We start from the raw sequence: 24467 nt of genomic DNA on the forward strand, positions 1-24467 counted from the left end.
GGCATTGTTTATTGTCTGAGGTCATTCTAATCACTTATCTTTTGCATTTATCATTTTTTGTCCAGATTGTTGCCCCCTTCCCACAGTTCTCTGATATGTCAGTGATTGGTTTCTTATGATTCCTTTTCCAACAATGTGTCAAGTACTCAGTAGAATCTTTCAATGTGGAAATTCATGCCCTCGAATTCTGAGAAATCTTCTAGTATTATTTCATTATTATTTTACCTGTTCTCATTTTCTAAAACTGCAATTATTTGGATGTTGGCTCTCCCAGATTGATTTGTTTTTCTTTATTTATTTGTTCTGCTTTCTTGAAGAACAATGACACTTTATCTTCCAGGCCTTCTATTGAATATATTGTCTTTCCCATTATATTTTTAATTTTTAAGAACTTTTGTTCTCTGAATATATTTTAAGAGCATCTTGTTTTTTATTCATGGATGCAATATCCTCTGTTATATTTATTGGCTCCTCCCCCCCCCCATATACACTTAGCTGTCTCTGCACAGGCAATTTAGAGACCATTTGTCAATCTACTTCATCACTTTAAATTTTTTTAATAATTCTTAATTGATGTCATCTTATTTGATTTGTCATTCTGCACTGATTTTATGTTTTTCCTCTTTATTCTGATTTCAGTAAGATTTTGAATATAGGCTCTGTCATCTTCAAAAGAAAAATCCTGTATTTATTTTTAGTTTTTAAAGTTTTTTTTTTTTTAGAAATGTAGTGATTTTATTTTATTTATTTATGATAGTCACAGAGAGAGAGAGAGAGAGAGAGAGGCGCAGAGACACAGGCAGAGGGAGAAGCAGGCTCCATGCACCGGGAGCCTGACATGGGACTCGATCCCGGGTCTCCAGGATCGCGCCCTGGGCCAAAGGCAGGCGCCAAACCTCTGTGCCACTCAGGGATCCCTCTTAAAGTTTTTATATTAAGTCCAGTTAGTTAAAATACAGTGTAGTATTACTTTCAGGTGTATAATGTACTGATTCAATAATTCTGTACATTACCCAGTGCTCATCAAGATAAGTTTAATCTTATTCCCCATCATCTATTTCCCCCTTTCCCCACCCACCTCCCTTCTGGTAACCATCAGTTTATTTTCTACAGTTAAGAGTTTGGTTTTTTTTTTTCTTTTTTTCTTTGCTTGTTTGTCTTGTTTCTTTTTTTTTTTTTTTTTTTGTCTTGTTTCTTAAATTCCACATATGAATGAAATCATATAATGTTTGTCTTTCTCTGACTGATTTCTGTTTGTTTTTTAAGATTTTATCTATTTATTCATGAGAGACACACAGAAAGAGAGGCAGAGACACAGACAGAGGGAGAAGCGGGCTCCATGCAGAGAGCCCGGCGTGGGACTTGATCCTGAGACTCCAGGATCACGCCCTGGGCTGAAGGTGGCGCTAAACCGCTGAGCCACCCAGGGATCCCTCTCTGATTTCATTTAGCATTATACTCTAGCTCCATCCATGTCATTGCAAATGACAAGATTTCATTATTTTTCTTTATGGCTAAATACTATTACATTGTATGTATGCCACATCTTCTTTATCTATTCGTCAGTCGATGGACATTTGGGATATTTCCATAATTTGGCTATTGATAATGCTGCAATAAACACAGAAGTGCATATATCTTTCTGAACTAGTGTAGAATTCTGCTTTGTTTCAAATTAGTTTCTCTTGGTTTAGATTTCAATTTCTACTGGTAAATATCCAGTAGCGCAATTACTGGATCATAAGGTAATTCTACTTTTCATATTTTTTTTTAAGATTTTATTTATTGGGCAGCCTGGGTGGCTCAGCAGTCCTGGAGACCCCGGATAGAGTCCCACATCGGGCTCCCTGCATGGAGCCTGCTTCTCCCTCTGCCTGTGTCTCTCTTTCTCTCTCTCTCTAAAATCTTTTTTAATTATTTATTTATTTATTCATGAGAGATACAGAGAGAGAGAGAGAGAGAGGCAGAGACACAAGCAGAGGGAGAAGCAGGCTCCATGCAGGGAGCCTGACGTGGGACTTGATTCGGGGTCTCCAGGATCAGGCCCTGCACTGAAGGCACTAAACTGCTGAGCCACCAGGGTGCCCTACTTTTCATATTTTGAAGAGACTTCATGCTGTCTTCCACAGTAGTTGTACCAGTTTGCATTCTCACCAACTGCATAAAAGTTCTTTTTCTTCCACATTCTCGCCAACATGTACTGTTCCTTATGTTCATTTTAGCCACTTTGACAGGCATGATGTTATAGCCCATTGTGGTTTTTGTTTGCATTTCTTTGATGATGAGTGATATTGTGCATCTTTTCATGTGTCTGTTGGCCATCTGGATGTCTTCTTTGGAGAAATGTCTGTTTGTGTCTTCTGCCCATTTTTAATTGGATTATTTTATTTTTTGGTATTGAGTTGTATAAACTCTGTATATTAATCCCTTATTAGATATATCATATGCAAATATCTACTCCCATTTGGTAGGTGGGGGGTTGTTTTTTGTTTTGTTGATGGTTTCTTTCACTATACATATTTTGGTGTATATCTACAGATTTAACACAATCCTTATCAAAATACTAGCAGTATTTTTAACAGAACTAGAATAAATAATTCTAAAATTTGAGAATCACAAAGGACCCCAAATAGCCAAAGTAATCTTGAAAAAGAACAAAAATAGAGGTATCACAAAAAAATAGAGCAGAATAGCAAGCCCAAAAATAAACCAATGATTATATGGCCAATTAATATTCAATAAAGGAGGCAAAAAATATGCAATGGGAAAAAGTCTCTTCAACAAATGATATTAGGAAAACTGGACAGCTACATGCAAATGAAAAGGGACCACTTTCTTACACTATACACAAAAAAAAACTCAAAATGGATTAGAGACCTAAATGTGAGACATAAAACCATAAAATTTCTAAAAGAAAACATGAACAACAATGTCTTTGACATCAGCCGTAGAAACATTTTTCTATATGTGTCTCCTTTGGCAAGAGAAATAAAAGAAAAATTAAGCTATTGAGATCACACCAAAATAAAAGAAAAATCCTTTAATTAAAAAAAATTCTAATAATTTTGTTAATTTCCCTTCATCTGATATTTTATTTATTTGCATGTTTAATCTTTGGGAATAACTTTGCTAGGTATTTGTCTACACAATCAGCTTCTTTATAATAACCAGGGTTTTTTTTGTAATTATCTTAGGAGAAAACTGAAAAAGTAATTTTAGAAGTTCATAAATTACTAAGTAAATTCTGAAAGTGAAGTGCAAGATGGGGTAATTATCCTACCATAAAATAACACAGAATAAAAAACTTGCCCCTGGCATAAGAGTAGTATAATAACCTATATAGCCCAGACAGAGCTAAGAATGTGTTTAGGGGTATGGTATACGGTAGTGATTACAATAGCCAACAGTAAGAATGTTTTTATTACTTAAATGGTGTTGGGTAAATAGCATAACTACCTATATAGAGAATTAAAGCTGTATTCCTATGTTACGCCAAGCACTATGGCATTGAATAGGTTAAAGTCCTGTAAAGGAAGTAAATCAATTAAGCTAATAGAAGTAGTCTCAGAATGTCTTTGTGAACTCAGGTGAAGAAGTCTTTCTTAATTAACATCCAAAAATCACATACATTAAAGGGAAAGATTTTGGATTTATGGATTTGACCCACTCAGAATTTGTGATTTCTACTTAGCAAAGATAAAGTTGACATATGGATGACAAATTGAGCTCTGCTCTTTCCATTACCTAGAATATACAAAGAACTCCTGAAAATCATCAAGGAAAAGACTAGCAATCCAATAGAAAATAAGCAAGAAACAAGGGAGAGCTTTTCAGATGGAAAACCAGACAGAATACCTACCAACTGAATGAGTATATGCTTAAACTTACTAGTAATTTGAGATTTACAAACTTAACATCATATTCCGATAATGACATCAGATGGATAAAAATTGGAGAATTTGGTGATGTTAAATGCTATTGAGCATTTGGGGAAATGAGAGCCCTTGTTTATGTTTGGAATTGAAACCTGGTGGAGCCATCGGGAAGCCAATCATATAAAATCATGTATGTATGTACCATCTGATCTGGCCATTTTCCATAGGGGCATATGCCCTAAAGAAAATGTCAGTGATGTATACAGAGATTGATACAAAGACATTCAGGCTTGGTTATGTAAATGAGGAGCTGGAAATAACATGGGTAGCTTCCCTTTTTAAAAAAAAGATTTTATTTATTTATTCCTGAGAGACACAGAGAGAGAGTCAGAGACACAGGCAGAGGGAGAAGCAGGCTCCCTGTGGGGAACCTGATGCAGAACTCCATCCCAGAACTCCAGGATCACGACCTGAGCCAAAGGCAGACGCTCAACTGCTGAGCCACCCAGGCATGCTGGGTAGCCTTCCTTATAGAAAGGGATAACAATTTTCTTGTATATGGTACAGACCTAGACAGCAGTAATGAAGTAATGAATTATGCTTACATATAGCAACATATGTTTGCTAATAAAATAAAACAATATTTGCATTCATCACATGCACACAAAATAATTCAATATCATGCATATATGTAAATAAATGTGTAAAAATGGTTTAAAATTATTTTCTTTGAGAGGGGAGGGGCAAGGTGGCTGAAGAGTAGGGTCCCCAAGTCACCTGTACCCACCGAATTACCTAGATAACCTTCAAATCATCCTGAAAATCTACGAATTTGGCCTGAGATTTAAAGAGAGAACAGCTGGAACGCTACAGTGAAAAGAGTTCACGCTTCTATCAAGGTAGAAAGACGGGGGAAAAAGAAATAAAGAAACAAAAGGCATTCAAGGGGGAGGGACCCCGCAAGGAGCAGGGCTAAAGCCGGGGCGAGTGTCCCCAGGACAGGAGAGCCCCATCCCGGAAAAGCAGGAGCTGCACCAAACTTCCAGGGCGGAAAGGCGCTTGCAGGGAGTTAGATCAGGACCCCAGGAGGGCGGGGATGCCCTCAGGCTTCCTGGGACACTAACAGACACCTGCACCCTGGGGAGACTGCGCCAAGCTCCCTAAAAGGCTGCAGCGCGAAGGACTGGACCTGGGAGCAGCTGGGGGGACTCTGGCGGCGGCTCCGTGGAGGGGGCTGTGCCGCCCGGAATGCGAATCCAACAGCGCAGACCGGGAGCACGGGGGCCGGGACACAGCCCAGGATCCGGCCTCCCCCCAGGACAGGCAGAGGCAGGGAGGGTCCAGGACAGCAAGGACGCTACTGCCCCGAGCTGAGCAGATCAGCGGCCCCGCCCCCGGAGCCTCCAGGACCCTGCAGATGAAGAGCTCTGTAGTTACTGCGGGAGCTGACTCCAGGGCTCCAGAGATGGCTGCTGCCACTGTGGTTGTTCCTCCTGGGGCCTCACAGGGTAAACAACCCCCACTGAGCCTCACAGTGGCCTCACGGATAAACAGAATAAATATCAATCACTGAGCTTTGCACCAGGCAAGGGGCAGAGCAGCTCCCCCAAGTGCTAACACCTGAAAATCAGCACAACTGGCCCCTCCCCCAGGAAACCAGCTAGAGGGACAGGGGAAAAACAGCACTGGAAAGTTTGTGGGGAATTCAAGAGACTTACACTATACAGAATCAGAGGATACTCCCCCGTGTTTTGTTTTTTGTTTTTGTTCTTGTTTTTCTTTTCTTTTGATTTCTGTTTGCTTCCCCACCCCCCTTTTTTCCCCTTTATTTCTCTTTCTCTTTTTCTTCTCTTTTTTTCTTTATTCCTCCTTTTTTCTTTGTTTTTTCTTGTCTTTCCTTCTTACTCTCCTCTCTTTTTCTCCTTTTCCCAATACAACTTATTTTTGGCCACTCTGCACTGAGCAAACTGACAAGAAGGAAAACCTCACCTCAAAAGAAAGAATCAGAACCAGTCCTCTCTCCCACAAATTACAAAATTTGGATTACAATTCAATGTAAAAAAGCCAAATCAGAAGCACTATTATAAAGCTACTGGTGTCTCTAGAAAAAAGCATAAAGGACTCAAGGGACTTCATGACTGCAGAATTTAGATCTAATCAGGCATAAATTAAAAATCAATTGACTGAGATGCAATCCAAACTAGAGGTCCTAATGACGAGGGTTAATGAGGTGGAAGAACGAGTGAGTGACATAGAAGACAAGTTGATGGCAAAGAGGGAAACTGAGGAAAAAAGAGACAAACAATTAAAAGACCATGAGGACAGATTAAGGGAAATAAATGGCAGCCTGAGGAAGAAAAATGTACATTTAATTGGGATTCCCCAGGGCGCCGAAAGGGACAGAAGTCCAGAATATGTATTTGAACAAATCATAGCTGAAAACTTTCCTAATCTGGGAAAGAAAACAGGCATTCAGATCCAGGAAAAAGAGAGATCCCCCCCCTAAAATCAATAAAAACCGTTCAACACCTTGACATTTAATAATTATGCTTGCAAATACCAAAGATAAAAAAGAAAATCCTTAAAAGAGCCAGAGACAAGAAATCCCTGACTTTTAGGGGAGAAGTATTAGGGTAACAGCAGACCTCTCCACAGAGACCTGGCAGGCCAGAAATGGCTGGCAGGATATATTCAGGGTCCTAAATGATAAAAACATGCAACCAAGAATACTTTATTCAGCAAGGCTCTCATTCAGAATGGAAAGAGAGATAAAGAGCTTCCAAGACAGGCAGGAACTGAAGGAATATGTGACCACCAAACCAGCTCTGCAAGAAATTTTAAGAGGGACTCTCAAAATTCCTCTTTAAGAGGAAGTCCAATGTACAATCCACAAAAACAGGGACTGAATAGGTACCATGGTGATACTAAACTCATAACTTTCAATAGCAATTCTCAACGTGAATGGGCTTAATGACCACATCAAAAGGTGCAGGGGGATAAAAAAGTTTGACGACTGGATAAAAAAGCAGGAACCATCTATTTGCTATCTACAAGAGACTCATTTTAGACATAAGAACACCTACAGCCTGAAAATAAAAGGTTGGAGAACCATTCAAATGGTCCCAAAAAGAAAGCAGGGGTAGCCATCCTTATATCACATAAACTAAAGTTTATCCAGAAAACTGTAGTGAGAGATAAAGAGGGACACTATACTTAAAGGATCTATCCAACAAGAGGACTTGACAATCATCAATATATATGCCCCGAATGTGGGAGCTGCCTAGTATATCAATCAATTAATAACCAAAGTTAAGACATACTTAGATAATAATACACTTATACTTGGTGACTTCAATCTAGTGCTTTCTACACTCGATAAGTCTACTAAGCACAACATCCCCATAGAAACAAGAGCTTTAAATGATACACTAGACCAGATAGATTTCACAGATATCTATGGGACTTTACATCCAAACGCAACTGAATACATTCTTCTCAAGTGCACATGGAACTTTCTCCAGAATAGACCACATACTGGATCACAAATCAGGTCTGAACCAATACCAAAAGATTGGGATCGTCCCCTACAAATTCTCAGACCATAATGCTTTGAAATTGGAACTAAAGCACAAGAAGAAGTTTGGAAGGATTTCAAACACATGGAGGTTAAGGACCATCCTGCGAAAAGATGAAAGGGTCAACAAGGAAATTAAGGAAGAATTAAAAAGATTCATGGAAACTATTGAAAATGAAGATACAACCATTCAAAATCTTTGGGATGCAGCAAAAGCAGTCCTGCAGGGGAAATACATCGCAATACAAGCATCCATCCAAAAACTGGAAACCTCAAATACAAAAGCTAACCTTACAACTAAAGGAGCTAGAGAAAAAACAGCAAATAGATCCTATACCCAGCAGAAGAAGAGAGTTAATTAATATGCGAGCAGAACTCAATGAAATTGAGACCAGAACTGTGGAACAGATCAACAAAACCAGGCCTTGGTTCTTTGAAAGAATTAATAAGGTAGATAAACCATTAGCCAGCCTTATTAAAAAGAAAAGAGAGAAGACTCAAATAACTAAAATCATGAATGAGAAAGGAGAGATCACTACCAACACCAAGGAAATACAAAAAATTTTAAAAACATATGAGCAGCTATACGCCAATAAATTAGACAATCTAGAAGAAATGGACGCATTTCTGGAAACCCACAAATAACCAAAACTGGAACAGGAAGAAATAGAAAACCTGAACAGGCCAATAACCAGGGAGGAAATTGAAGCAGTCATGAAAAACCTCCCAAGACAAAAAAGTCCAGGGCCAGATGGCTTCCCTGGAGAATTGTATCAAACCTTTAAAGAAGAAACCATACCTATTCTACTAAAGCTGTTTGGAAAAATAGAAAGAGAAGGAGTACTTCGAAATTCATTCTATGAGGCCACCATCACCTTAATTCCAAAACCAGACAAAGACACCACCAAAAAGGAGAATTATAGACCAATATCCCTGATGCACAAACATGCAAAAATTCTCAACAAGATACTAGCCAATAGGATCCATTAATACATTATGAAAATTATTCACCATGACCAAGTAGGATTTATTCCCGGGACAAAGGCTGATTCAACACTGGTAAAACAATCAGTGTGATTCATCATATCAGCAAGAGAAAAACCAAGAACCATATAATCCTCTCAATAGATGCAGAAAAAGCATTTGACAAAATAAGGCATCCATTCCTGATCAAAACTCTTCAGAGTGTAGGGATAGATGGAACATTCCTCAACATTTTAAAAGCCATCTACGAAAAACCCATAGCAAATATAATTCTCAATGGGGAAGCACTGGGAGCCTTTCCCCTAAGATCAGGAACAAGACAGGGATGTCCACTCTCACCACTGCTATTCAACGTAGTACTGGAAGTCCTAGCCTCAGCAATCAGGCAAAAGAAGGAAAAAAAAAAGGCATTCAAATTGGCAAAGAAGAAGTCAAACTCTCCCTCTTCGCCAATGACACGATACTCTGCATGGAAAACCCAAAAGACTCCACCCCAAGATTGCTAGAACTCATAGAGCAATTTGGCAGTGTGGCAGGATACAAAAGCAATGCCCAGAAGCCAGTGGCATTACTATGCGCACTAAGACTGAAGAAAGAGAAATTAAGAAGTCAATCCCATTTACAATTGCACCCAAAAGCTTAAGATACCTAGGAATAAACCTAACCAAAGAGGTAAAGGATCTATACCCTAAAAACTATAGAACACTTCTGAAAGAAATTGAGGAAGACACAAAGAGACGGAAAAATATTCCATGCTCATGGATTGGCAGAATTAATACTGTGAAAATGTCTATGTTACCCAGGGCAATTTACACATTTAATGCAATCCCTATCAAAATACCATGGACTTTCTGCAGAGGGTTGGAACAAATCATCTGAAGATTTGTGTGGAATCAGAAAAGACCCCGAATAGCCAGGGGAATAATAAAAAAGAAAACCATAGCTGGGGACATCACAATGCCAGATTTCAGGTTGTACTACAAAGCTGTGGTCATCAAGACAGTGTGGTACTGGCACAAAAACAGACACATAGATCAATGGAACAGAATAGAGAATCCAGAAGTGGACCCTCAACTTTATGGTCAACTAATATTTGATAAAGGAGGAAAAACTATCCAATGGAAGAAAGACAGTCTCTTCAATAAATGGTGCTGGGAAAACTGGACACCCACATGCAGAAGAATGAAACTAGACCACTCTCTTGCACCATACACAAAGATAAACTCAAAATGGATGAAAGATCTAAATGTGAGACAATAATCCATCAAAATCCTAGAGGAGAACACAGGCAACACCCTTTTTGAACTCGGCCACAGTAACTTCTTACAAGATACATCCACGAAGGCAAAAGAAACAAAAGCAAAAGTGAATTATTGGGACTTCATCAAGATAAGAAGCTTTTGCACAGAAAAGGATACAGTAAACAGAACTAAAAGACAACCTACAGAATGGGAGAAGATATTTGCAAATGACGTATCAGATAAAGGGCTAGTTTCCAAGATCTATAAAGAACGTATTAAACTCAACAGCAAAGAAACAAACAATCCACTCATGAAATGGGCAAAAGTCATGAACAGAAATCTCACAGAGGAAGACATAGACACGGCCAACATGCACATGAGGAAATGCTCCGTATCACTTGCCATCAGGGAAATACAAATCAAAACCACAATGAGATACAACCTCACACCAGTGAGACTGGGGAAAATTAACAAGGCAGGAAACCACAAATGTTGGAGAGGATGTGGAGAAAGGGGAACCCTCTTGCACTGTGGTGGGAACGTGAAATGGTGCAGCCACTCTGGAAAACTGTGTGGAGGTTCCTCAAAGAGTTAAAAATAGACCTGCCCTACGACCTAGCAATTGCACTGTTGGGGATTTACCCCAAAGATACAGATGCAATCAAACACTGGGGCACCTGCACCCCGATGCTTATAGCAGCAATGTCAGGGATCCCTGGGTGGCGCAGTGGTTTAGCGCCTGCCTTTGGCCCAGGGCGTGATCCTGGGGACTCGGGATCGAATCCTACGTCGGGCTCCCGGTTCATGGAGCCTGCTTCTCCCTCTGCCTATGTCTCTGCCTCTGTGTGTGTGTGTGTGTGTGTGTGTCTGTGTGTGTGTGTGACTATCATAAATAAATAAATAAAAAATAAAAAAAAAACAAGCAGCAATGTCCACAATAGCCAAACTGTGGAAGGAGCCTCGGTGTCCATAGAAAGATGAATGGATAAAGAAGATGTGGTCTATGTATACAATGGAATATTACTCAGCCAATAGAAATGACAAATACCCACCATTTGCTTCGACGTGGATGGTACTGGAGAGTATTGTCCTGAGTGAATTAAGTTCATTCAGAGAAGGAAAAACATTATATGGTCTCATTCATTTGGGGGAATAAATAATAGTGAAAGGGAATTGAAGGGAATGGAGAAGAAATGGGTAGGAAATATTAGAAAGGGAGAGAGAACATGAAGACTCCTAACTCTGGGAAACGAACTAGGGGTGGTGGAAGGGGAAGAGGGAGGGGGGTGGGAGTGAATGTGTGACGGGCACTGAGGGGGGCACTTGACGGGATGAGCACTGGGTGTTATTCTGTATGTTGGCAAAATGAACACCCCCTAAAAAATAAATTTATTATTTAAAAAAAATAAATAATAAACTCAACACGAAAGAAACAACAATCCAATCATGAAATGGGCTAAAGACATGAACAGAAATTTCACAGAGGAAGACATAGACATGGCCAACATGCACATGAGAAAATGCTCCGCATCATTGACCATAAGGGAAATTAAATGAAAACCTCAATAAGATACCACCTCACACCAGAGAGAGTGGGGAAAATTAACAAGACAGGAAACAACAAATATTGGAGAGGATGTGGAGAAAGGGTAACCCTCTTGTACTGTTGGTGGGAATGTGAATGGTACAGCCACTCTGGAAAACTGTGTGGAGGTTCCTCAGAGAGTTAAAATAGAACGGCCCTATGACCCAGCAATTGCACTGCTGGGGATTTACCCCAAAGATACAGATGCAGTGAAAATATCAGTGAGGGTGACAGATCATGAGAGACTCCTGACTCTGGGAAATGAACTAGGGGTAGTTGAAGGGGAGTTGGGGTGACTGGGTGACAGGCACTGAGGGGGGCACTTGGCAGGATGAGCACTGGGTGTTATGCTATATGTTGGCAAATTGAACTCCAATAAAAAATATACAAAAATTAAAAAATTGTTTTCTTTAAATACAATATATGTACATTGTGATGGTCAGGGCAAAGAGTAGAATGGGAATGAAGATGATGGATGAAGGGGGAAATTAATACATAAATAGTGAATAAATGAAGGAATGAATGAAGTAACACAAATGGGGCTTTGCAGAGATAGTGCATGTGCTAAAGACTGAGGAATATGGTTGAATTCATTTTTCTCATCTGTAGTCCTACAAAATAAAAGGAGTTAAAAATTAGAGACAAATGATTAAAAGGTAATTTCTAGAGAAACTCAGAGCCCAGTTGGAGAATTGGGTAAAATACCTACAAAGATGACTGTTATTCTCAGGAGGACAGTAATCTTGCCACCCAACTGAACATTACTATACAATATGACAGAAAATCTATTAGAGGAAAACAAGACTGTGACCTTTTAGTGATCTTCCAGGGAAAAACGTTTTTCTATATCCCATTACCACAGAGATTGATGATTCAGGTTTAAGGTCCAAGATCTCTGATCATGTGCTTAGGTTACATAAGAAACTTGAGATTGATGGAGGGCTGCTGGGTGCCCAAATCCAACCAGCGTGTACTCTATCTAAAGCAGATTGTTGATTGAAGAGCCCTTATTGTGCTGTGCAACATTACAGTAGGATGGTGAAGGACAAAGGGACAGGACGGTGAAGTGCCTGAGTCCATGTTGGAAACTAGTAGTTATGAAGGCCCTGCTGTGTGCTGGGGGCTTAGGTGGGCTATATAAATCAATCTTCATGATGAATGCAATAGTCAAATATTCTTCTCTTACATATTACAGATGAGATAAAGAGTGGTGATCTAAATTACACAAGGTCAAGTGGTGAAAAACAAGCTGTGGTTCAAACTCCAAAATTTCTGACTTCAATATATAGTACTTTACCTTTATCTCTAAAAGGGTAGAGCTGCATTTCATTTTCCACATGCACTCATCCAGCACTGATTTTATCATTTTACTAGGCATGCAATCATAGAGTTTCTCATTGCTACCATGATAAACTGCTACATCCATAGTACCTACTGAAAGAAGAGTTAAGGTAATTCTCAGTCCACAGCTAATAGACTATGGATCTGTGAAGACTTGAGGTAACCACTCCAAAAGTCAGTGGCCTAAGGTGAAAATATTTTCCTTGTCAAGTATTATAGATATCAATTGAATTAAGTAGAGTTTTCTCTGGAATTTGAAGTAGGTGATTTGGCAATGATAGATTTGCCCTGGTAGACAAAGGAAAACTGATCCACAAAAGAAGAGTGTGCAAATAGCACCTAGCTGAGTGGTTCACCAATGGAACCCTGGAGTGGAGGCCCCAGGATTCCTATTGCTGATGGTTGGAGCTGCATTTGAGTCAGGATGCCTTTCAATTCAAGTCTTCCTGGTGGGCAACTTGGAGTTCCTGATCTTATTGTGAGGCATAGTTTTTCAGTGTTCTCTGGGGTTGAAGAGCCCACCCTATAGCTAAGATTCCTGTTTTCTATTTTCTTAAATGAATTCTTAAGATATTCTCTCATTTACACGAGGTGTTGTGAGCAAATCTGTTCAATGGAGAAAAATAGCCCAATTGAATTATTGTTTTGCTTTCTTAATTTTCTAGAAGGTGATCTTCAACTTCGACTAAAGAGACCAAAATGTAAGAATAGAGAACTAAAGAGTCCACTGAGAGTGCACTTCACCCTTAAGTTTCAAATGGCTATAAACCATGTGCCCTAGCATGACTTGTGGAGGCAAAGTTGGGAAGGGGGGATTCTGACTTAGAAGTGTCACTAAACCAGGGTCCAAAGAGTGTCTTGTGTAGGGAACAGAAGTGAAGAGGAGAGATGAGAATGGGATATGACGAGAAATGGGAGCTAGGGAAGGCTGGGATGACACCTCAGGATATATGTGGGGAATGTACTCAGAGATACATGTGGCTGACATAAATCATGGTGGTGGTTTATTTATGATCCCTGGTTATGAGGGTGGAAAGAAGTCATTTCAGGAAATCCAGAAAGAAAAATAAATTAGTCAGAATGCTTTGATTGCAAGTGGAGAGACCAGGCATATTAGTTTGCCTATGACTACAAGATTTCTTGGGATGTGAGATTTTCAGTGCTAAAACCAGAAGAGTCCTGGGCAAATGTGGCTGTTTAGTCAACTCTAGAATTTGCAAGTAACAGAAATTCACTACTTTAGAAAAAATCAGTGATTTTTTGACTCATAGGTGAAATCATGGAGAAGAAAACTTTACAACCCAGTATGAAAACTTGCAGAAAAGGATTATGCAGTTCCGGGAGTTCAAGACTTGAGCTTCCAGGGATGGCCCCTCTATCAGCATGAGAAACTCTGGAAAAATCACCCAGCCTAGGCTTCCCCCAGATATTCTCATGAGAATCTTGTAGAGACCTCATTTGGTCTGGATTTGGGACTTGGATTCCAATAAATGAATTATTTGTTTCTTATTTGAAACCACTACTTTTCATGAATAACAGAATAAACCTATGATTCCCAAAAATCACTTGCAATCATCTGGAGAGTTGGAAAAGAAAAAAAAAACAATACCTGGTCTGGGGATAGCCAGGGCTTTGGGAACTGTTAAGGATCAGCAGGTGATTCTAATGTGCAGAAAAATTTGAGAACCACTTCTTTATCTTTTCCCAAAATGTCTTAGGATTTGAGCAAGAGAAGAGTAAGGATTTGTGGGTATTTTAGTCTTAGATAAATCAACATGGGATCTTTTATGAACCCTTTGAGTTAGTTGAACATCTGATCTCATTATTCTGTTAGCACAGAAAGGCAAGGTGAGGGTACAAGTGATTAAGAGATTTTGCCAACAGCTAGGATGGGACCCTGACCAGATAAAGCCAGATATAGGCTGACTGCTCAAGGAGTCTCTTACTTCCCTCCTGCTGTCCTCCTGCCCAAGACTTCTGATTGATGTGCCAGTAAAGTCCTGACTCTGGTATGTATCAGCTGACCTCTGGCATGAAATCATTCTTAGCTTTGTTTCCCTCACCCCTAAAATGGTAATGATACCACACATTTTAGATAGTGACCTGTATAAGTGGCTATATATATATATATATATATACATGTCGTTAATGTACAATAAGCATTTGTATTTCCCTCCTTCTCACAGCACTGAATATTTGAGTTGCTCCAGGGACTTCTCTTCATAATAGATATTTCTGCTGTGGCAGACAAATATTCTCAATCTGCAACACATTCACAGCTTGCCTGATGAACACTGCTCCAGCACTCCCAGATGCATCTTTGAGACATTATGATTCTCTGTGACTCAGTTTCTCAGGATTTGTGAATTAGCCATCACAGAGTGTTTGAATAAAAAGCTGAACATTTCACAGAGAACAACTGTGGGATTCCACAGTTGTGATTCTAATATTCTGTTAATGCAAATCCAGGCTTGCATTCAAATGTAGTTTTCAATTATCATGACTCAGCAGATTTCAGACTTAACGATTCTTAGATATTCAAAACCCATGACTCACTGATTCTCTGATATTTGACCTTGATTTTCTATTTCAGTGATCCATAAATAGAAAACATAAATCTAAATCTATAGCAACTATGCAAAGAACATTCATCAGAAAGCTAGTCTCAATTTGACTTCTCAACAAGAAAAGAGGAAGGACCCAAACTATTAAATCACTAATGATAGGGGAGATCACAACCAACACCACAGAAATACACTTATAAGAGAATATTAGGAAAAATTATGTGCCAAGAAATTGGATGATCTGGAAGAAATGAATAAATTCCTAGAAACATGTAAGCTACTGAAACTAAAACAGGAAGAAATAGAAAATTTAAGCAGACTGATGACCAGCAAAGAAATTGAATCAATAATAAAAAATGCCCCATCAAACAAAAGTCCACGACCAGATGGCTTCCTGAAGGAATTCTACCAAAAATTTAAAGAAGAGTTAATACTTATTCTTCTCAAACTATTCCAAAAAGTAGAAAGGAAAGCCCAAACTCATTCTATTAGGCCAGCATCACCTTGATTCTGAAACCAGGCAAAGACCCCACTAAAAAGGAGAATTATAGGCCAATATCCTTGATGAACATGGATGCAAAAATCTTCAAGATACCAGCAAATCAAATCCAACAGTATATTAAAAGAATTATTCACTACAGTCAAGTGAGATTTATTCCTGGGACACAAGGGTAATTCAATATTCAACAATGAATTGATGTGATACACTACATTAATAAAGAAAATGATAAGAATCATATGATCCTCTCAATAGATGCAGATAAACCATTTGACAAAATATATTATCTATTCTTGATAAAAACCCTCAGCAAAGTAGGGATAGAGGAAGCATACCTCAATATCATAAAGGCAGTATACAAAACACCCACAGCTAATACCATCTCAATGAGGAGAAACTGAGAATTTTTTCTGTATAGTCAGAAACAATACAGGAATATACTCTTATCTTGTTATTTATCATAGTACTGAAATCCTAGCCTCAGGAATCATACAACAAAAAGTAATAAAAGGCATCCAAATCATCAAGGAAGAAGTCAAACTTTTACTATTTGCAGATGACATGATACTCCCTAGGTAAAAAAACAGAAAGACTCCATCAAAAAATTACTAGAACTAATACATGAATTCAGTAATGTCACAGGATACAAAATCAATGTACAGAAATCTGTTCCATTGCTATACACTGAATAATGAAGAAGAAGAATGAGAAATCAAGGAATTGACTCCATTTGCAATTGCACCCAAAAATCATAAGATATTTAGGAATAAGTCTAACCGAAGTGGTAAAAATTCTGTATGCTGAAAACTATAAAACACTTATGAAAGAAATTGAAGATGACATAAAAAAATGAAAAAACATTCCATACTCATGGATTGGAAGAACAAAAATTGTTAAAATGTCTCTACTACCCAAAGCAATCTATACATTTAACACAATCCCTATCAAAATGCCATCAGCACTTTTCATAGAGCTAGAAAAAAAATCTAAAATTAGTATGGAACCACAAAAGACCCTGAATAGCCAAAGCAAAAGGATTTCTTTTTCTTCAAGCTCCCACATTAGGGACATGATATTCATGATTGTTAGGTCCTCTTGTTGAATAGACAGACCTTTAAGTACGATATAGTCTCCTGCTTCATCTCTTACTACAGTCTTTGGGATAAACTTAATAATTTATCTGATATGAGGATTGCTATTTGAATGGTAAATGGTTCTCTAACCTTTCATTTTCAGGCTATAAGTTTCCTTAGGTCTCAAATGAATCCCTAGTAGACAGCAAATAGATGGGTCTTGCTTTTTTATCCAGTCTGAAACCCAGTGCCTTTTGATGGGATCATTAAGCCCATTCACGTTCAGATTTACTATTGACAGATATGAATTTAGTGTCATCATGATACCTATTCAGTCCCTTTTTTGTGGATTATTTCCTTGGGCTCCCTCTTTCTTTTACAAAGTCCCCCTTAAATTTCTTGCAGAGCTGGTTTGGTGGTCACATATTATATCAGTTTCTGCCTATCTTGGAAGCTCTTTATCTCTCCTTCTATTCTGAATGAGAGCCTTGCTTGATAAAGTATTCTTGCTGCATGTTCTTCTCATTTAGGATCCTGAATATATCCTCCCAGTCCTTTCTGGCTTGCCAGGACTCTATGGTACGGTCTGTGTTAATCTAATACTTCTCCCCGTATAAGTTAGGGATCTCGTTTCTCTTGCTGCCTTAAGGATTTTCTCTTTATCTTTGGAATTTGCAAGTTTCACTATTAAATGTTGAGGTGTTTAATGGTTTTTATTGATTTGAGCAAGAGGCAGGGAACTCTATTTCCTGGATCTGAATGCCTGTTTCCCTCTGCAAGTTAGGGAAGTTCTCAGCTCTATTTTGTTCAAATATACTTTCTGGCCTTCTTTCCCTCTAGGCACTCTCTCAAACCCCAATTATATGTAGATTTTTCCTTATGAGGCTATTAATTATATCCCTTAACCTTCCTCATGGTCTTTTAATTGTTTTTTTTTTCTTTTTTCCTCAGCTTCCTTCCTTGACATCAACTTGTCTTCTATGTTGCTCACTCTTTCTCCTACTTTATTAACCCTCATCGTTAGGAACTCCAGTTTGAATTGCATATCATTTAATTGATTTTTAATTTTGGCCTGATTAGATCTAAATTCTGAAGTCTCTTGAATCCTTTATTCTTTTTTTCCAGTAGCACTGGTGGCTTTATAATTTTGCTTCTGAATTGGCTTTCTCTCATTGAATTGTAATCCAAATTCTGTAACTGTGTAGCAGAGTACTGCTTCTGATTCTTTCTTTTGTGGTTAGTTCTTCCTTCTAGTCATTTTGCTCAGTGCAGAGTGGCTGTATGAGTGGGCTGAGTAGAGTATCAACCACGACCTAAGTAAATTTCACCCTAGATGATTCTAATAAAGTCAGATCCCAGAAATTGAAAACAATTATCAGAATGAAATAAAACACCAAAGGACCACTAAAGTAAAAAACAAATTTTAAAACAAAGTAATAAAAAATAAATGGCCAAGAATCCCAAAGAAGAAGAAAAAAAAAGAAAAGGGGAAAAAATGAAGAGAAAAAAATGAAAGTAAAGAGGAAAAAAGAAAAAAAAGGAGAAAAAAAGGGGGAGCTGGTAGATTGTGGTGGTGACAAAGTTGAAGTGAAGGGAGAATGTAGTCTACCTAAGGGGTCCTAGAGAATCATCCTCTTGGTGCTGAGTTATTAATTTCTGTATGTTAGATTATGCTCAGTCCCAAATTTATATAAACCAGAAATACTTGTAGAAAGCCCCAACTTTGACCACCAAAACATAAATGAGATAATAAAAGAGGGGGGCAGAATGAGAATGAGGAATCTCACAGAATGAACTAGCACGGTATACTACTTGGTTCTGGGTGTATGCTGGTCATATTTTAGAAGGATTTAACTTCTGCCATTGTAGAAGAAAATGAGGCAGAGAAAACAAAAAACACAAGACCAAAAAAAAAAAGAAAAGAAAAAACATGTCTTGTGTATCTCCCAGAATTAAGTTGAGTATGTTGAAGGGAATCTAGAAATGGAAAATATATCTAAGACCTATAATTGTAGAAATATGAAAGTCAAAAAGGAAGGAACTTAAATTTGAAGACGTGGTAAAATATTGTAGTTAAGGTGGAAAAGAGGAAAAACTTGGAAATTTACATTCTGATATAAAATGGAGTTGTATGAGAAAAAGGAAGAAAAAAATAGGAGGGGTACCCTCTGGTTCTATATATTGTGTATATATATATATATATTCTATGGACTTCCCCTGGAGCTTTCCAGTGCTGCTCGGTCAAGAACTTGCTCTTCCCCTGTCCTTCCAGCTGGTCTCTGGGAGAAGGGCTTGCTGTGCTGATTCTCGGGTGTGTGCACCTGGGGGAGCTGCCCCACCTCCTGCCAGGTGCATGGCTCAGTGGGAGCTGTTTACTCCATGAGGGCCCTGTTCCCTTGCGGCGTGCTCCTTCTTAGCCACAGGGTGACACCAGGAGGAACAACAACACTGGCGGTGGCTAGCTCTCCAGCCCTGGAGTCAGCTCCCGCAGTAAGTACCACAGTCTCCCAGTCCCAGCGAGAGTCCTCGCTGTCGTATGCCCTCCCCACTCCCTGTCTCCGTCTGTCCCAGGGGAGCGCAGGATCATGGTCTGTGTCTGCTGGGCACTCTGGGATCCAGGCCCTGAGCTACTGGAATCGCGCTCACCCTCCGCCAGGAAGGCAGCAGGGCACAGTCACTTCCGCCCGGAGCCCAGCCTGACCAATGGGCTTCTCCCCAGGCCCTGCCAAGTTCGTGCTCCAGCCCTTTACCGAGATTGGCGGGGGTGTGCAGTGAGCTCTCCCCCCGACCCACATCCTCTATTATGACCCCAGTAGACTGGAGGCATCCATGCCGCTCCTGTGATTCAGCCCAATTTCCCTGTTGAGCACTTCTCTGTGTGGGAAGAATCCAGTGCAGATATTTAAGGTTCCTGCTTCTCCGGGGCTGGGCTTTACTGTCCGGAGGCTCTCACCACCCACCTTAGCCCGGCTCCTGGCAGGGCCCCTCCCGCACTTGATTTTTTTTTCCACCTTCCTACCTCGTTAGAAGTGAAAAGCCTTCTCTCTGTAGCGTTCCGGCTGTTCTCTCTTTAAATCTCAGGTTGAATTCATAAGTGTTCAGGATGGTTTGAAAGTTATCTAGGTGAGGTGAGGACCCTACTCCTCCGCCATCTTGCCCCGCCTCTTCCTAACACTTTAAAAATGTTATTCTATAGTCTTCTAGCTTGCATTGTTTCTAACGAGAAGTCAACTATAATTCTTTTTTTTAATAATGAATTTATTTTTTATTGGTGTTCAATTTGACAACATACAGAATAACACCCAGTGCTCATCCCGTCAAGTGCCCCCCTCAGTGCCCGTCACCCAGTCACCCCCCAGCCCCCGCCCTCCTCCCCTTCCACCACCCCTAGTTCGTTTCCCAGAGTTAGGAGTCTTTATCTTCTGTCTCCCTTTCTGATATTTCCTACCCATTTCTTCTCCCTTCCCTTCTATTCCCTTTCACTATTATTTATATTCCCCAAATGAATGAGAACATATAACGTTTGTCCTTCTCCGATTGAATTATTTCATTCAGTTTAATACCCTCCAGTTCCATCCACATTGAAGCAAATGGTGGGTATTTGTCATTTCTAAAGGCTGAGTAATATTCCATTGTATACATACACCACATCTTCTTTATCCATTCATCTTTCGATGGACACCGAGGCTCCTTCCACAGTTTGGCTATTGTGGACATTGCTGCTAGAAATATCGGAGTCCAGGTGTCCTGGTGTTTCATTGCATCTAAATCTTTGGGGTAAATCCCCAGCAGTGCAATTGCTGGGTCGTAGGGCAGGTCTATTTTTAACTCTTTGAGGAACCTCCACACAGTTTTCCAGAGTGGCTGCACCAGTTCACATTCCCACCAACAGTGCAAGAGGGTTCCCTTTTCTCTGCATCCTCTCCAACATTTGTGGTTTCCTGCCTTGTTAATTTTCCCCATTCTCACTGGTGTGAGGTGGTATCTCATTGTGGTTTGGACTTGCATTTCCCTGATGGCAAGTGATGCGGAGCATTTTCTCATGTGGGTGTTGGCCCTGTCTATCTCTCCCTCTGTGAGATTTCTGTTCATGTCTTTTGCCCATTTCATGATTGGATTGTTTGTTTCTTTGCTGTTGAGTTTAAGAAGTTCTTTATAGATCTTGGATACTAGCCCTTTATCTGATAAGTCATTTGCAAATATCTTCTCCCATTCTGTAGGTTGTCTTTGAGTTTTGTTGACTGTATCCTTTGCTGTGCAAAAGCTTCTTATCTTGATGAAGTCCCAATAGTTCATTTTTGCTTTTGTTTATTTTGCCTTGGTGGATGTATCTTACAAGAAGTTACTGTGGCCAAGTTCAAAAAGGGTGTTGCCTGTGTTCTCCTCTAGGATTTTGATGGAATCTTGTCTCACATTTAGATCTTTCATCCATTTTGAGTTTATCTTTGTGTATGGTGCAAGAGAGTGGTCTAGTTTCATTCTTCTGCAAGTGGATGTCCAATTTTCCCAGCACCATTTATTGAAGAGACTGTCTTTCTTCCAGTGGATAGTCTACTCTAATTCTTAAGCTTGTTACAATTCTCTACTTTGTTCCTTATATTTAGTTTTATTTTTTGCAGGCTACTACAAAATTTCTTTTTGTTTTGTTTTCCTCAGTTTAAATATGATATGCATATAGGGTACGTGAGGTGTGTGTGTGTGTGGGTGTGTGTACATTGGTGTTTGTTTTTCTTGAAGTTCTCTGAGCTTCTTGTATCAATATTTTGGTGTCTAAAATAATTTTAGAAAAAAATTGGTTACTATTTATTTAAATATATTTTCTTCTCCATTTTCTGTTTTTCTGAGATTCCAATAGTGCATATTTTATTATGCTTGATTTTCCCATACTTCATTGAAGTTCTCTTCTATCTTTTTCCAACCTTTTTTTCTGTCTCCTTGTCTGTCTGTATGTCTTTCTGTCTTGTTCTGTTAATTTCTATTAACCTATCTACCAGCTCATGATTCTTTTCCTTAGCCATATCTATGGACCAAAGGCATTCTTTATCCTGTTAATTGTCTTTTCATTTCTAGCATGTCCATTAATTCTTCTTAATAGTTTCAGTCTTTCTGCTTGAATAACCCATCTTATCTTGTACATTGTCCATTTTATATATTAATCGTAATTATACTAAATTATCTACCACATAGTTTTAACATTTGTGCCATAAGCTGAGTTTAGTTTTGATATTTCCTTGTGTATTCTGTTATTTCCTTGCCTTTTCATTGTCTTAAATATGCTTTAATTTAATTCTATTTTTTATAGAGACAGAGAGTGGGGGAAGGGAGAGAGGAAGCAGGAAAGAGAGAGGACACCCTGCATGGAGCTGATTGTAGGGCTCAGTCTCACAACCCTGAGATCATGACCTGAGCAGAAATCAAGAGTGGGATGTTCAACTGACTGAGCTACCCAGATGCTTCTATTTTTGAATTCTAAGAAGAAAGAAACTAAAAACTCATAAAAGAGCCAGGTAGGAAAAATCAGTCTTGCTACACAGTAATGAAACTCAAGCTAACCTCAATGCTAGCTGGTGTAAGAGGGCACTTGGAGCAGGCACTGTGCTTTGAGAGGAAGGAGTAGATATTAGAGAATGTAAAATTTAGACAAGCTGTGGGTCACAAGGAAAGGTAACATTACAAGGTCTCAGAAAATATACCACTTGCATATACATTCTGAGGGGTGAAAAAAAAAATCTTAGAAGGTAAGATCTAAGATCTATCCAGCTCAGTGATAGAACAGGAAAATAAAGAATTAAAAAGTAATAGAATAATTGGTGTTTGAACATTAAAACGGCTTGAATATATGAATTTGTGTGTAAATAAATGCTATAAATATTATAACAGCTGCATCTAAAATTTAAGATTCTTTTTTAAGAAACATTTAAATATTAACTGTCAATTACATAATGTTTTGGAGGGGGGCACCTGGATGGCTCAGTGGTTGAGTGTCTGCCTTTGTATCAGGTGTTGATCCCAGGGTGCTGGGTTTGAGTCCCACATCAGGCTCCTGCAGGAAGCCGGCTTCTCCCTCTACCTATGTCTCTGCCTCTCTGTGTGTCTCTTATGAATAAATAAATAAACTCTTTTTTTAAAAAAAGAGGGCTGGAAGAAAAAAGCAATGGTGAAAAAATTATTTATTGACTATGGGAAAAAATTAAAAAGTCTTTTTCATAATATTATTAGAAAATTTTGATGAAATAAGTATAGATTTAAGCATGTTCTGTTATTTGTTCAAGAAATACATTGAATATCTAAAATTTTGAGTCAGAATAAATGATGTCTGTTTTCTTGGACTAACTGGTAGGAAAACAGATGAACAAGAAACTAACAATAAATGGAGAAATTACAAAGTATACAGAGTATTTTGTGAATTTTTCCCACGAGGTGGTAAAGGCAGAGAAAGATAGGAGACAACCTCCTGTGTATGATTTGGTCTGCAAGGTTCTTTTTGAGTGGTACGTAGGTGGCACCCCGAAACTTGAGACGACCCAGCTATACAAGGAGAGAGGTGATATACATTCTAAGTGGGACGTGAATCCGAGAAGGGTCTGAGGTTGGCACGAAATTGAACACAGCTCAAGTTGCTGAACAGTTAGTTAAGCAGAGGCCCATTGAATAGGATGGTGGAGAAGGAGGTTGAGACCTGATTATATAGCTCCCCTAGCCTGTGTTAGGGGCTCTGGATCTCCACTAGATGTAGGAGAAAGTCACTAAAGTGTGTGTGTATATGTGTGTGTGTGTGCACGCACACATGAATAATATGTTCACCAAGGTTCAAAAACCAAACCAGAACATTTTAATAAATTATGCAATGAGAATTCTTTCTTCCACCTCTGTTCTTGTTTACCTCACCACTCTCTTTTGCAAGCAAATGTAAATTCTTATTTCTCCCTCTTTCTTACATAAAAGATGGCATGCTATGAAATATTTTCAACTTGCTTTTTTTTCATATAATAGTATTTTCTGGAGTATTTTCATATCAGCATATGGGAAGCATTTTTTTTCTATTTCAAAGTATTCTGTTGTGTGATATACCATAGATTATTTATCTGGTTTTGTCTTGGGCTTTTGAGTTTTTGCAATATTTTTTCTATTTCACTGCTACTGAAAACAAGCATATATGTGTGTGTGTGTGTATATACATATGTGTGTGTGTGTGTGTGTTCATAATACCCTCTGAGTGAAGAATGCTTTGTGAAGTGGATGAGGTCACTTAAAGTTTTTCAATTGCTTGGAGAAAAGCTATTGGTGGATGACAGGGGAATTAGGGAGAAGAGAATGGAATATATATATATATATATATATATATATATATATATATATAGTTTGAGTCTACAGAATTTTCTGATGATCTGGTTATGGGAGTGAAGAAAAGAAGGGGGAAATGAAATGTTACATTGGGTATGGACCAGGAGAGCAAGGGGATACTGAGTGCAGTTAAGAACCTGTTAGTTTTTTGACACCTGGGTGGCTCAGTGGTTGGGTGCCTGCCTTTAGCCCAGGGCATGATCCTGGAGTCCCAGGATCAAGTCCCACATCAGGTTCCCTGCATGGAGTCTGCTTCTCCCTCTGCCTATGTCCCTGCCTCTCTCTGTGTGTCTCTCATGAATAAATAAATAAAATCTTAAAAAAAAAGAACCTGTTAGTTTTGGGTCTCCTGTGGGATACCCAAGCTGTGCTTTCAGGGTCAGTCAT

Source organism: Canis lupus, chromosome 3, assembly GCF_003254725.2.
Source record: "Canis lupus dingo isolate Sandy chromosome 3, ASM325472v2, whole genome shotgun sequence".
NCBI lineage: Eukaryota > Metazoa > Chordata > Mammalia > Carnivora > Canidae > Canis > Canis lupus.